At 45.4% G+C, this 14,542-nt stretch overlaps 1 protein-coding gene and 1 long non-coding RNA gene across 2 annotated transcripts in view; one reads left to right on the top strand and one right to left on the bottom strand.

Moving 5' to 3' along the window:
* Positions 1-14,542, bottom strand: part of LIMS1 (LIM zinc finger domain containing 1) — a 110,411-nt gene that overhangs the window by 54,172 nt on the left and 41,697 nt on the right. The window lies entirely within an intron of this gene.
* Positions 12,514-14,542, top strand: part of LOC146058996 (uncharacterized) — a 4,417-nt gene continuing 2,388 nt past the window's right edge. The window contains exons 1-2 of the long non-coding RNA XR_014470085.1: positions 12,514-12,663; positions 12,828-12,947. This is a non-coding gene — a long non-coding RNA (uncharacterized LOC146058996). The remainder of the gene's footprint in view (positions 12,664-12,827; positions 12,948-14,542) is intronic.

The raw sequence follows: 14,542 nt of genomic DNA, 5'->3' as shown, positions 1-14,542 counted from the left end.
ATTGAAAAAGTCAAAATCGCGTCGGTCGCATCGTATGCGGCCAAAAAAAGCATACGATGGTACCGACGCGATGCCCGCGATTTCCCATAGGGACCAATGTAAAATGCCTCAATTTACCCAAATCAACATAGGGAACAATGTTAAATGGGCCAAAGACTCCAAAAACCCCCCCTGACCAGTGAAATGGCCCCCCAAAAATAGTTAACGCCACCCCACGATCAACATCAACCCGAAGCGCGGCGAGCGCAGCGAGCCCGTGAGGGGCGGCGGTACGCGTCCTCCGACCTTTTCATACCCCCACTATCCACGTCGGCGTGGAGTTGAGAATAGATTAGTGTGGCGAGCGCAGCGAGCCACCGAGCCCGAAGCGTGGCGAGCGCAGCGAGGGGACGCGGATACCTGTGAAGCCCGCGAAGGGACGCGTTTACCTGTGAAGGTATCCGCGTCCGCTCGCCACGCTTCGGGCTCGGTGGCTCGCTGCGCTCGCCACACTAATATATTCTCAACTCCACGCCGACGTGGATAGTGGGGGTATGAAAAGGTCGGAGGACGCGTACCGCCTGCGCTCGCCACACTTCGGGTTGACGTTGATCGTGGGGTGGCGTTAACTATTTTTGGGGGCTATTTCACTGGTCAGGGTTTTTTTTTGGGGTCTCTGGCCCATTTAACATTGCTCCCTATGTTGATTTGGTTAAATTGAGGCATTTTACATTGTTCCCTATGGGAAATCGCGGGCATCGCGTGCGATTTTTTAGCCCGCATGCGATGCGACGCGATTTTTTTACCTGCGATGCCCCAGATCAAGATCGTTGTGGCCGTGCTAGGAAACAAGTACCGTATATACATATTTATTAATTTACCTTAGGTGTGGAGAAACACACAAAATGAACCACAAAAAACTTGTGTTGATCGTTTTTATGTCAACATTTGTCTACCGTCGACCACCTGGGGTCAAACTACCGACAGTAACTTTTTACAGTAATAATTATTTAATTTTTTTTCAATACAGGTTGAGTATCGCTTATCCAAATTATTCCGAAAACCATGGTCTCCAAAATGCACTTTTATTTTAAATTTTTTGCTAAAAACCTATTGGGTATATCTGTAATTGGCACTACTGGGGGAAATAACATGTAACTGGCACTAAATGTGTGCAAGGACATGATTGCTTGCCATTCAGATGCAGTGTCTGAGTACACAAACTTTCATTTTTTTTTAAACTTACACAAATATATTTTATTTGTGCATAAAATATATCATGTGTTTGACGTGCTTATACATCATAAATGCAAGATACCTCTTTCAAATACAAAAATATTCCAAAATATGGAATATGGAATAATCAGTTATCTAAAATTCTTCTGGTCCCGAGCGTTTTGGATAAGGGATACTCAACCTGTAATAACTTTATTTATATAGCACTTTTCTGTAAAAGGACTCAAGGTGCTTTGGATAGAATTATCGTTTAAATGTAACAGTTGTCTGTCTATTTACTCTATTTGTGTGTCATTTATGGATAGGTTTTTCAATATTCAAACTATGCTACTTTGCACATGACTCTCCAAATTTGTAAAATAAAGTTTACATTTTTTTAATATATTTGAACCCTTTCAGTGCCAAGTAAATTTGTCAAAATAGGTGTGAAAATTACCAAGCACACATTTTTATTCATCATAATGACCTGTAATGTTTTCCTTTTATAGGAAAATATCTTTTTTTACTCAACGTTTTTTATTTGAATTTAGATTACAAATGTGAGCGACGCTAGCATGATTAGCGGATATTTTGCATATCTCAGAGATGTTGGCATTCAAAGGGTAATAGTACCAGAATACTCTATAGGGCTCATTCAATTGGTCGTGAGGCTTAATGTGGGCTTGCAGCAGCGCCCAAAGGCTATTCAACTGAAGCTCACACATTGAGGCCTATTCTAGTTCACTCTTTCTGACAAAATCCTTCTTAGATGGACAAAACCATGTGCACTGCAGGGGAGCAGATGTAAAATGTGCAGAGAGAATTAGATTTGGGTGAGTTATTTTGTTTCTGTGCAGGGTAAATACTGGCTGCTTTATTTTTACACTGCAATATAGATCTTACTTTGAAGTAAAACCCCACCTAAATCTAATTGTCTCTGCACAAGTAACATCTGCCCCACCTGCAGTGCACATGGTTTTGTCCATCTAAAGCGGTGTACACACGGGGGCGATAGGGGCTGAAATCGCTGGAAATATGGTCGCAGGCGACCATATTGCCATTGATGGGAGTGTGCCCCGGAGATAAATCGCCGGGTGCACGCTCCCGTTTTCAGCCCCATTGTAATCGCTGGTCGCAGGAGCTGCACCGCCGGCAGAGGTTCCCTTTCATCAGCGACCATCTCTGGTCGCTGATGAAAAGAAGACACTGGGCAATATATTGCTCAGCAATATATCTCCCCCGTGTGTACAGGGCTTTAGAAGGAATTTGTCAGAAAGAGTGAACCAAAATAACCCTCACTGTTTTTTATTGCTGTCTCCTTAGGCGTGAGCACAAATCTGTGGTATAGTAAGTGGGTCTTTTGTCCTTATTGTGGCTGCTGTTTCTATGGTTAACCATAGCTCAGGCACTTAACCTGGAATGTACAGACTAGGGATGGCCATCGTTGCCATTGCCATCGATGGCAACTCTGCAACTGGCCATTGATAGTGCTTAACTATGAAATGGATGACCATCGATATTTTTACATATCGATGGTCACCCATTGTGTTTGATTGATTGGCCTGTGGGCCAATCAAAACATGGGGGTGGGGCTTTGCGTGTGTCGGGGCGGAGCCTGTCACTTTTTAAAAAAAATTAGCAAAACATTGTTTTGCTGTTCCATCGATGGAGAGAAACCATATTGTTATCCCCCATCGATGGCAAAAGTATTCAACATTGGCCATGAACGATCGATGATTTTGAATCATCGATGGTCATCCCTAGTACAGACTAACATGCTAATGCCTCGGGCTTACCATACAAATGGGCTGACAATTGAATGGCCAAGAGTGTTAGCGGAATATTCAATCCAGGATTCCTCACTGTCTGAATCCCTGGACGTTTTTGTTTGATCCGACAGTAACTCGACAGTCAGAAATTCAATATTTTGACTGTCAAATGTTGGAAAGTACTTGGATTGGCGAAAAACAACCATGGATTCAACAATCCGCGGCAGTTTCCGACAAAACAGATCAGAAAAGTCCAATCTGACACCCTTAACATGCTGTCGTTAACGGCAGCATTGTATAGGCGAGTGATGATACTACAAATTGAATATCACCCCTTAAATGTCTATGGGCCCAAGGTAAGCACTGCATTTTACATTTACCGTTGTATCTAGACCTCAGCTGTGTGGGTCCCCAGAAATATAGCCTTCCTTCGGACAGCACTGCGCTACTTTATGCTTATAAAATATATATTTACAATGCCTTCCATGATGTCCTTGGCAAATATCCTTTCATTTTTAACAGCTTTCTTTCCAGTATGTAAGAGTCAGCAATAAGCTTCTTTTCAGTACTAAATAATAATATGGCCATTTTATAGTAAGAGCTGCAGCCGCCAGTTACTAAACAATTATTCCTTACTGGCTCATCAAAATGATGGAACATGTCAGTGCCAGCAGATATGTGTGTCACTGAAAATGTTCTGTTGGCCAGCTTTAGCCTTTTATTCTTTAGGAAAGTGAAGTAAGGTATAGCGCAGAGCACAACAACGTAAAGGAGCTAGCACGTTATGACAGCTAATATACACACCCTGGCATCTGGTCTGCAGAGAAAGTCTGGCCTTAACGAATCTTCCATTTTGATTTGTGTCCTAGCTGCAGGCATTGCATGTCCAGGCCAGGCCATTGGAACTAACAGTGGAATGACTGGCCAGATAGCTACACTGATTCGCTGCCAGACTGTCACACACAATACTGCAGAGCTCAAGAAAGGCACGGTCATCACTCCACCAAACTAAGCTCAAAACCTTACGTTGTGGCTGTTGGATAATTTGACATGCCCAAGTATAATGGATATAAGCAGTTACAAGAACTAGAACAGGGCAGGTGCAAAGGTGAGTAACCACTTTAATAACCTGGGTTGAATACGTTAATTAAATGATAGGGCAAATTAGCATATTTAAATTGCATTAAGAGGTGAAATCAAGTGATTATCAGAATGATGCAGGATTTGTCACATACAGTCAGCCTGCCAAATCCATGTAGCTCATTTATAGTTGCTTCAGTGAATAGACCTCTATATCACTTACAATTCCCATGTAGCAGCGTGAAAATGTGTAATAGTACAGTTATGTCGTAACTGATGATTCATATTTTGGGATTGGTACTTCATGTATCCTGGAAGTGTGCAAGGGAGACTAAAGGTCCATACACACTGAGTCGCTTTCCCCCTGCCCGGTGCAATCATCGGAGGGAGAATGGCTTTGCATAGCGCAGCACTATACAAAGCCGCTCATCTGCTGGTAATACCAGCAGATGAGCGACTTTCCCGGTGATGATGCGGGAGCACACAGCAGCACTCACCGCTCATTGCTGGGGCATACACACTGGGGGCATTTAGCTGAAAGCCGCTCAAACTTGGTGTTTTGAGCGGCTTTTAAGCTCAAAATCGCCCAGTGTGTATGGGCCTTAACGGCAATACATAAGCAATCTTTTGGAACTTGGTTTAAGCTTACAACTGAACAGCAAAAGGGTAAGATCAGCGATATGGAAAAGCATGCTTTGCTGACATTAGTCATTTAAAAAGTACTTAGCATATTAGAAACTACAAACAATTAGGATGCAGAAAACAAGTAATGTCCCATTCACCTCTGGACACCTTACAGTTGCATGCTAGCGGTCAAAGAACCTGGAAGTTCCTCCACCAAAAGTAACACACTAACAAAACATCAGCATTACTTTTACTCAATCAGTAGGAAAAAAGCATCCTGAATGGCCTTTCATTGTTCACTGCAGACACATGCCATGTGCACTTGGAATGCTGTAAGATTTAAATGACTTATCCACTATATAAAAGCAGTGCTTTACATGTAAGGTTTAAATTATTCACATCAGACCCTACGTCAGAAGGGGATACATATGGATGACCAGTGGTCAGGATGCCAGTGGACAGAATAAAGACGTTGGCATCCCTGAAGGCTGCTCCACCCCCCCCCCCCCTCCTAACCCTCCCAAAAGCCTAATGCTGACCCCCTTACAGACTGACCCTAACCTCCCCCAATAGTGAATACTCCAAACCCCCATACCCCACCGTCTAATCCTAACCCACCCGCCCCACAGCCTATCACCAACTCACCCTTTAAGGTGCTTAACCCTAACCCACCTTCCCCTCAGCCTAATGTTGGCCATACATTAGGAAGATATCATTCCACTCAACCAACTAGTTGTTGATTATACTATATTCTGTGTAAGTAAGTTTTATTTATGTAGCGCACTTTCTCCAACAGGACTCAAGGTGCTTTACGGACATTAAAAATAATGCACATACTGTAGTATGTGGAAGCAAACAGTATCAGCGGTGAAAAAACCCTAAAAACGGTAGTTGCAGCCAATTAAGAAAATAAAAATTATTAGGTTTAACCCAACTGATCGTTCAGGAGTAGGGGAATTGTCCCACCAACCTAATAATAAGTAGAAGAACACTAGCTATTAGGGTACCATTCACAATCAGACCACCACCATCCCCGCATGTATGATTAGACTCCCCCTTAAGTACCTGTATATACAAAAAAGTATCTAAGTGTTTACTTGTTGCCTTCAACAAAGGTAAACTAATTCAGCTGACACATGCAGTAATAAAACAGTTTGGCCCTGTTCCTTGTACCCCTTTCACACCAGAAATGCAGGGACAAACCCGGGAATTCAGTTCCCGGGACAAGCAGGGACATTCCCATGTTTGGACCCATTCACACCAGAAAAGTCCCTGCATTTTCTGGTGTGTGAAGGGGGCTGGAAGGAGGCCGGCAGGAGGTGGGGAGGAGGCGGGCAGTCGGCGGGATGGCATCGTGCAGTCGGCGGGATGGCGGCGGGGAGAATACTCATCCCGGGTGCTGGTCCTCCGCACAAGCCAGGGATCCACACAGGCGGCGGTGCAAATGACGGGACAGGCGGCGGATGAAGATGACGCAGCTCTCCAGTGCCCTCACTGCCGCCGGAGAGCTGCGTCATCATTATCCACTGGCTGTCCCGTCATTTGCACCCGCATCAAATCCCCCCTGGACAGGACACAGAGGACCCGGCAACCCGGGTAACCCATTCACACCAGCCAGGTCCCCGGGTTGAACCCGGGAACAACCCTGCTACCTAGCAGGGTTGGATTGCCGGCAAATTAGCCCGGAATTTAGGCTGGTGTGAAAGGGGTATTAGACACTGGTAACCTGTCATTAACATATTTAAAAAAAAAACTGTTTTATTGAAATATATATATAAAAAAATAATCTTGAAAGCATGCGAATGAGGCAGACTGTGTCCGCCTACTTCTTGGACCTCACAAGTTCAAGAGAAGATGGTTGGTTGTATAAAAAGTTAGTTAGGTGTGTGGGACAGTGTTTTAATTGGATGGCTGGAGGAAAGTTGGTCTGATATTTTCTCAGCATTACCCTAACCTTCCCCTCCCTAAATCTAACCCTAAGTGCCTTCACAAGTGCCCACATACTAACTATTTGGCTAAAAGGGATTCTGACGCCAGAATCTTAAATGATGTCAGTATTCTAGCGCTGGTCTCCTGACGGCAGTCGTGACGACAGCATCAGTTAAATGGCAGCTGACATCCTGACCGCTTCTCCCCACTGTGGCTTACAGTGATATATCAGAAATACATTGTGATACAGGCCTCCCCTATTCACATGTATACCAGAATGTCAGTATGCATCAATACATTTAGAGCTGTCCTGGTGCGTTAATGACGCCCAATCCAAGAGATTTCTTGTTATAAGAACCCAAAAGCTTCTATAGGAAACACATCTATAGAGAGGCATTACCTATCAGGCACCGGCTCTGGAAGGCTGCCAATGGACACATCTCTTAAAAGCTCCAGGCTCTGCTCAGTATTTCCGCATGACTTAGCATGAAAATTGTGCAGTACACATCTAGACAATTTCAGAAATATTTGAAACTCTATTTTCCAGGAGTCACTAAAAGTTTACCGACAGATAAACTGGAAAATTGTTGCAAGATTGAAGGAACACAATTTTCTACATGAACAAGCTCTGAGAAAGACTGAGAAGGTATGTGCGATATAGAATATAGAAAAGTGGAGTGCAAAAAAAGAAAAGTGTGTTTCACCTTATCTGCTACAAAGTTCATTGGGCCTGATTCTGGTGCACTTGCAAAAGCCAATTCTCTCTCTAATGGACAAAAACCATGTGCATCGCAGGTGGGGTTGATGTAACACGTGCAGAGTTAGATTTGGGTGTTATTTTGTATATTGCAGAGTAAATACTGGCTGCCTTATTTTTACACTACAAAATAGATATCAGTTTGAAGTATAAACCCCACCCAAATCTCTCTCGCACAGGTTACTGCCCCACCTGCAGTGCACATGGTTTTGTCCATTAGAGAGAGAATTAGTTTGTTTGCAAGTGAACCAGAATCAGGCCCCATTGTCTGCTCTTCCAGTATCATATGCTGCTTAGTGTGCTCACAATACAATGGCAGTAACTATTACAACAGTTACACCAACCCTCACAATAGAATGCTAATTATGACATAAGTCTTTATCTGTGGCAGGAGGAGGGTACAGTACATATCACACAACTGAAACACAGTTAGCACATATGCAATACATTTGACCTTAGTTGACAAAATGTGACTGCATGTTACAATGTTTGAGAAATGACAGTTAGGGGTTGATTGGCTGGTCCTTTATCACTCTCCTCTTTATCACTTGTTAATGCTTACTACATTTGGCCCAGTGTTTTTATCTTTAAACCAGGATGTGTGCAGGAGGAAGGGTGTGGTCACATGGTAAAGGGTAAGCTCACCCCTGGGCATACTACCAACTGTCCCTGAATTGAGACAAAGGGCCTAATTAAGACCTGATCGCATGGCAAATTTGTTCTCAAAATGGGCAAAACCATGCTGCACTGCAGGTGTGGCCAATGGAACATGTGTACAGAGAGTAATGGGGCCTACACATGTAGCGACACTGCGGAGTGTTTGAGCAATGCTAGATCGCTCAGAACACTCCGCAAGATTGCTCAGCACACACACACGCCAGCGCTGTGTGCTGAGTGATGCCAGGGCCAATGTTCTCTGCTGGGAACAATGGCCCTGACCCTGGCAAATAGATTCATCAGGCATGCTGGATATGAATCGTCTGGCGATAGCGCGAGCAGGGCCGTGCATTGCTATTGCAATGCCCCTACACATAGAGCATGGTAGGGGGATTTTATAAGAAATCTATTGAGATCTCTTAGAAAATGCCCCTAAATCGCTACATGTGTAGGCCCCATTAGTTTTGGGTGTGGTGTGTTTAAACTGAAATCTAAATTGCAGTCTAAAAATAAAGCAGCCAATATTTACCCTGCACAGAAACAAAATAACTCACACTAACCTAAAGCTCGGTACACACTGGTTGATATATCTACAGACGGATCGGGCAGCGTGTTCTCCATACATGCTGCCTGCTCCGTCAGGACTGACATCATAATTGAGCAGATGCAATAGTATGCGCCCACCCGCTGAGCAGACAAACACCACCGGCTTTCGGCACGGCTGTATGGGAAGACGGCGGCATACACACAACACATTGCGTCAATATATCATTAAATATATCGGACATCGACTATGGTGCACAGCTGAAGTCATTCACAGATATATCGCTCGTACATAATGGCCGATGGAGCATCGATATATATCGGTCATTCAATCAAACGCCTTATATAAATCGGCCAGTGTAACTCTCTCTGCACAGATTACATTTGCCTCACCGTATAGTACAGCATGGTTTTGCCCACTAAAAAAAAAAAATTGCCCTGCAATGAAGTCTGAATTAGGCCCAAAGTCTTGATACATGGGACTCTCCCCACATCAGCTTTATGCCACCAATTACTGTACATATATACTTTTGTGTTTTCCTAATTTGTACTTAATCTCTGCAGCGTTTTATTCACTATATTCAAGGAAAAAAGGGTTGAGCTGCTTTGGCTGTGTTACCATTATATTTATACTACACTCCTTGGCAGATCCAACTCAAAACTGACCTGTCTGTCCAACATTGGAAAAGTGTGAACGCTCTGCCGATTGACCAATTTCCCCCATCCTGGTCACCATTCGGGTCTCCTGGTTTTTACAAAGGCTTAAAAACCTGTAGACCAGACTGCCAACCAACTCTAAAGTGTGTAGGCTGCTGAGACCGGAACTAGTGACTAATCTCTGGTCGTATTCGCTCTGCCCACCAAGAGCGTGGTGGTGGTGGTGTGGGATCTGAAGGGATTCGGGCACAGTACGTTGCTTCTATAGTACCCAGACTGACTCGGCACTGGTGGTGGGCATAGAGAGGGGACGGAGCTCTTTACCAGGAGAGAACATCTGTGAGTGGAGTACATAATGCCGGTGTTAACCGTTTAAAAAAGGTGCCACAGCGCCTTTAAAAAAAAAAAAATGCCCAAAATCAGCTGATTGGGATGAGCTGTATGATGGCACCACAAGCTGGTAATGCAAAGTAGCTTATAGGCCACCATCCCCCCAGTTGAAGATAGAGAAATAGGACACGGTCATCACAAACCCATGTGATTCAGTGAGCAGCAAATGATCTGACATTACGCCGATTACCAGGTGAAGATAAAGAGGATGCCGCTGTATATGTTATATTTTCAGAAGATTGCTTCAGTAAATGCAGTGTGGAGCCTGATGAAAAATTGGACAAATGTAGTTTGTGGATTGGATGTAGACTCTGCAAGAGGGTGTGGTATGATTTCCCAAAAGTCAGAATTCCGACTGCCAGGACTCTGACAGGGATGGGGAGGAATGATATGAAGGCCCTTGCGGGCTCACTGCACTTTGCATGCTATGGGCCCGGTGGCTTGCTGTGCTCCCCCCACAGGTTCTATTCTCCCTCTATGGGGGTCATGGAGAATAGCCCCTGTAAGTTGGGATCCTGCCTGCCCAGCTTTTAACAGTCAGGATTACTGCCACGAGGAGAGACATTTCAGCTTGAGTTTAGCTGTTCTACGCTGCTAGACCTGGCCTGTCTGATCAGAATCCTGTCCCAGTCGGGCTCCTATACCACACCTGACCTCAAGACTGTCGGGATCCTGACTGCCCGGACTCAGATAGCGGGGGGAGCACACCGAAACCCCTTGCGTGCTCACTGCGCTCACCAGGCTGCGGGCACAGCCTCTATGGGGGTCGTAATTCCCCAAAAGAGAAAATAGCCGGTGGCCATCGGGACCCCGAGTGTTGGGGTTTTAAAAGTCGAGATTCCGATGTCTGTGTAAGGACTGTCGGAATCCCGACTGTCAGCCATCCAGCACCCGTGAGGTCATACGGCACCCTCTGCAAGTAAATCTGCAATAGGATTGTATAAACAGATCTGTAGACTGACAATTGGTCAATCGGGTTAATAAATTTGTCAGCAAAGGGTACAAACTTGTCCAATCTCAGGACTCCGATCTCCTGAGGAATACACGTGTGTTCCAGGTTTAACTCCGCAACATCAGTTATGCAAAAAAAAAAGAAAATGTAATAAAAAAAAAAAAGGAACGATTATAAATATTTATAAACATAATTTGCAAAATTTACATGTGCCATGGAACTTTAAATATTTAACATTCAGTCCTACATATACACAGTGAACAGTATTCCATATTTGGAGAAAAATAGACATCATTTATAGTAATTATAAAAAATAAAAAAAGGCTATTTACCCTTATGTAAATTTGAGATAGATAGAGATATATACATACATAAATACATATACACACATACACACACACACACACACGCCATTCTAGGTAAATGCTGAAAATAATGATGACTTCGGTAAGCAAATGGAACATTTTTCTGTCTTACACAACAGTGGGACAAAATGACCTGACAGATCCCATACAAGGTAGCTGACTACATACCTTTAGTGTATATTCCTGTTCTCAAGAGAACAATTCTTCTACTTAGATGACAGGAGCTATCATCATTTATCATTAATACTGGAACTTAGAGCTAAGCAGGAAAAGCCTCAATGTCTAATTATTGCCACACATCTGTTTCCTGGGCAGAACTTCCTTCTATGACCTTATAATCTTATATTGCTTAAACAAAAGATCTTTATTTACAGTATTATGGGCTGCTTTACAGCAGAATTACAGACCATAAATGAAGCACCAGTCAAACCATATAAGTCTGTAACTAATGTTCGGGTGATATGGTTGCTACTAATACCACTTTCAGACCAAAACCTTGGGTCCAGCCCAGGTCTCTGAACACAGGTTCAAAGCTGTAGCACAGTGGATTGAAGCCTGTTCCCACTACGGAAAGGACCCAGGTTATTGCCGGAGCTTCTCCTCTGTTGGCGCCTGGAGATTACATTATCTCCAAGTGCCAACTCTCCATCAAGTGCTAACCCCTTAAATGTAAATTTATTTTTTGTAATGAGTGAGATTAGAAGAACATGTTTTAAAAAACTTACCCAAAATGATTTTCTTACAAAAAAATTATATATAATTTTTTTTATATATGTAATAGTCTGTTTTCCCCGAAAGCCAATATCATCATGCAAATTAAATTTTACGAGTGCAGACAACAGATACGTACAGGGTGGGGGATAATTTAAATTTTCCCAGCGGCTGTTAATATCTGCAGTCGCTGGGTGGGAGAATCACTGCTGATGGAGAGCTCGGCAAACACAGGGGGGGATGGTGCAGGGAAGCAGAAGGACTGGGAGGTTCCCCTGAGAGTGGCAAAAGTTAATTTTCCTGCAGCTGAACACACTGTATATGACTGGTCGCATTGTTTGTGAACAGATAAGATAAGATGATGCACTTGCTGGTGTGGTCCAATACGATGCGATCATGCCACGGGACCCATGTCGGATGATCCAGGTTTCCTTTTCCCAATGCCCTGTAATCCGTATCATTCGGTGTCCATCCCAGGTCGCTACTCCGGTTTACGGGTGTCTTGGCCCAGGTTTTTTATTTTTTTTTATTTTATTCTGTTCTTTTTTCGTTCATACAGAGCTACAACATAGGCCAAAGTGGCAGCGTGAAATGGGTAAAACACATTAATGCTCTAGACCAGTGGTAGCCAACCCTAGCCCTCAAGAGCTACCAACAGTTCACATTTTACAGACAACCTAGCTCAGTGGCGTAACTTGTGTAAGGCAGCCCCCGCGGCCGCTTGGGGGAGCGGGGGCTGCGTGGGCACCAGCACGGGACACTGACTGACAATCATCAGATTCATCACTGCTGCCGCAGTGTGCCGCCTGCCGCTACCCGCCGCGTCTCTCTGCCTCAGCTGTGTGTGTGAGCCGGAGGTGAGCTTAAGTTCACAGCCCCGGGCTGTCTCCAGCTACTACTCCTCTCCCGCATTTATACAGCAAGAGAGGGCAGCCGGAGCGCACACCCACAGCAGCAGCTTATTAGGCTGCTGCTCTACAGTACCTTGCTTTCTGTGCTCTGACAGGAAGCAGCCAGCGCTAGCAGCATGACCTCGTGAGTATACCCCCCCTGCTGCAGGACTCAGGAGTCATCATGCTGCTGAAGACAGGCAGCAGCAGCACGCTCACCTCCTCGTCCTCACCTCGTTTCCCTATCTCCCAGCCTCCCCCTTCCATCAGAGGGAGGGCACCAATTCTCCTTCCCCTTTTTTTTTCAAGTTGCTGCTGAAGGCTGGAGCAGAAAAATGGAAGTCACATGGTGCAGCACTCTGGAGGAGCCTCAGCTCAACAAGCGGAGCAGTGTCCTGTCAGCCACCACAGAGAGCAGCAGTTTATCAGGTAGATACTGCTGTGGGGAGGGAAGGGAAAGATTGTCACAAAGAATATTGGGGGAGGAGAGGAGAGTGTCACAGAGCAGTGTGGGGGGAGGGGAGTGTCACAGGGTGATGTGTGGGGAGGGAGGAGAGTGTCTCAGAGAATAATGGGGGAAGAGGGGAGAGTGATGAGTGTCACAGACACAGAGTGATGTGGGCCCGGGGGGGGAGGGGGGAGGGGGGGGGGGAGGGGGAGAGTCTGACAGAGTGATGAGGGGGTTTTCAAAGATTGATGTGGGGGGGAGAGTGTGACAGTGATGTGTGGGGAGGGGGGATAGTGTATTATTATTATGTGTGCTAGGAGGGGGGATTGGTGTATTATGTATGCTGGGGGAGGGCTGATGGCATGAATGTGTGCACTGGGAGGGGGGAATGGCGTATTAATATGTGCGCTAGGTGGGGGGAATGGTGTATTATGTACGCTGGGAGGGGGGAATGGCGTATTATGTGCGCTGGGAGGGGGAATGACATTAATATGTGCGCTGGGTGGGGGGAATGGCGTATTATGTACCCTGGGAGAGGGAATGGCGTATTATGTACGCTGGGGGAGGGGGGGAATGGCGTATTATGTATGCTGGGGGAGGGGGGAATGGCGTATTATGTACGCTGGGGAAGGGGGCAATGGCGTATTATGTACGCTGGGGGAGGGGGAAATGGCGTATTATGTACGCTGGGGGAGGGGGGAATGGCGTATAATGTATGCTGGGGGAGGGGGGAATGGCGTATTTAATATGTACGCTGGGAGGGGGGAATGGTGTATTATGTACGCTGTGGGAGGGGGTAATGGCGTATTATGTACGCTGGGTGGGGGGAATGGCGTATTATTATGTGCGCTGGGAGGGGGTGGCATATTATTATGTGCGCGGGGTGGGGGGGAATGTGATATTATGTGCACTGAGTGGGGGGTGGCATATTATTATGTGGGATGGGGGAATGGCGTATTATGTGCTCTGGGAGGGGAATGGCATAGTATTATGTTCCAACAGTAGTTGCCAATGGATGCAGGCACGCATCTGTAGTATGCAGGATAGCAAATATAGGCTCTCATTCTGGTTGACTCAACCAAAATGCCGCCCGCACAAAGAGGCTGCAAATGCGCATAAATATTTATTCAGACAAAACATCGCTCCCCTGCACAGGGAAGTGAATCAACCAGAATGAGGGCCATAGTGCAGTGTATGTTGAGAGGGGGGTGCAAGGTACCAGCAGTAGTATGTGCAAGGGGGTGGGTGCAGGTTAGCAACGTTAATGTGGGGGGAGGGGCTGTAGAATGTTGGCAAAAGTGTAGTGTGTGTGGAGATGGAGGTGCAGGGTAGCGGTGGTAGTGTGTGTGTGCGTGTGTGGAGTGCAGGATAGCTATAGAGCTTGATTCAGTAGCAATTGCAGTTTTGCTTAAAAGCACAGAGCAGGGCCGCCCAACATGCAAGGTCCCTCCCTGCAGAAATGTGATCACATTGTAAAAATGTGATATGATCGCATCTTTAAGGAAATCCCCTGCCTGCGCAGCTCAGCTGCGAAGGCAGGCGCAAGGCCAATATTTTCCATATTGCTGCAGCTGAG

This window comes from Crinia signifera, chromosome 2, assembly GCF_055691185.1.
Source record: "Crinia signifera chromosome 2, ASM5569118v1, whole genome shotgun sequence".
NCBI classification, from domain to species: Eukaryota; Metazoa; Chordata; class Amphibia; order Anura; family Myobatrachidae; genus Crinia; species Crinia signifera.
Note: the sequence above shows the minus strand (reverse complement) of the source record. Positions and strands in the feature narration are given on the sequence as shown.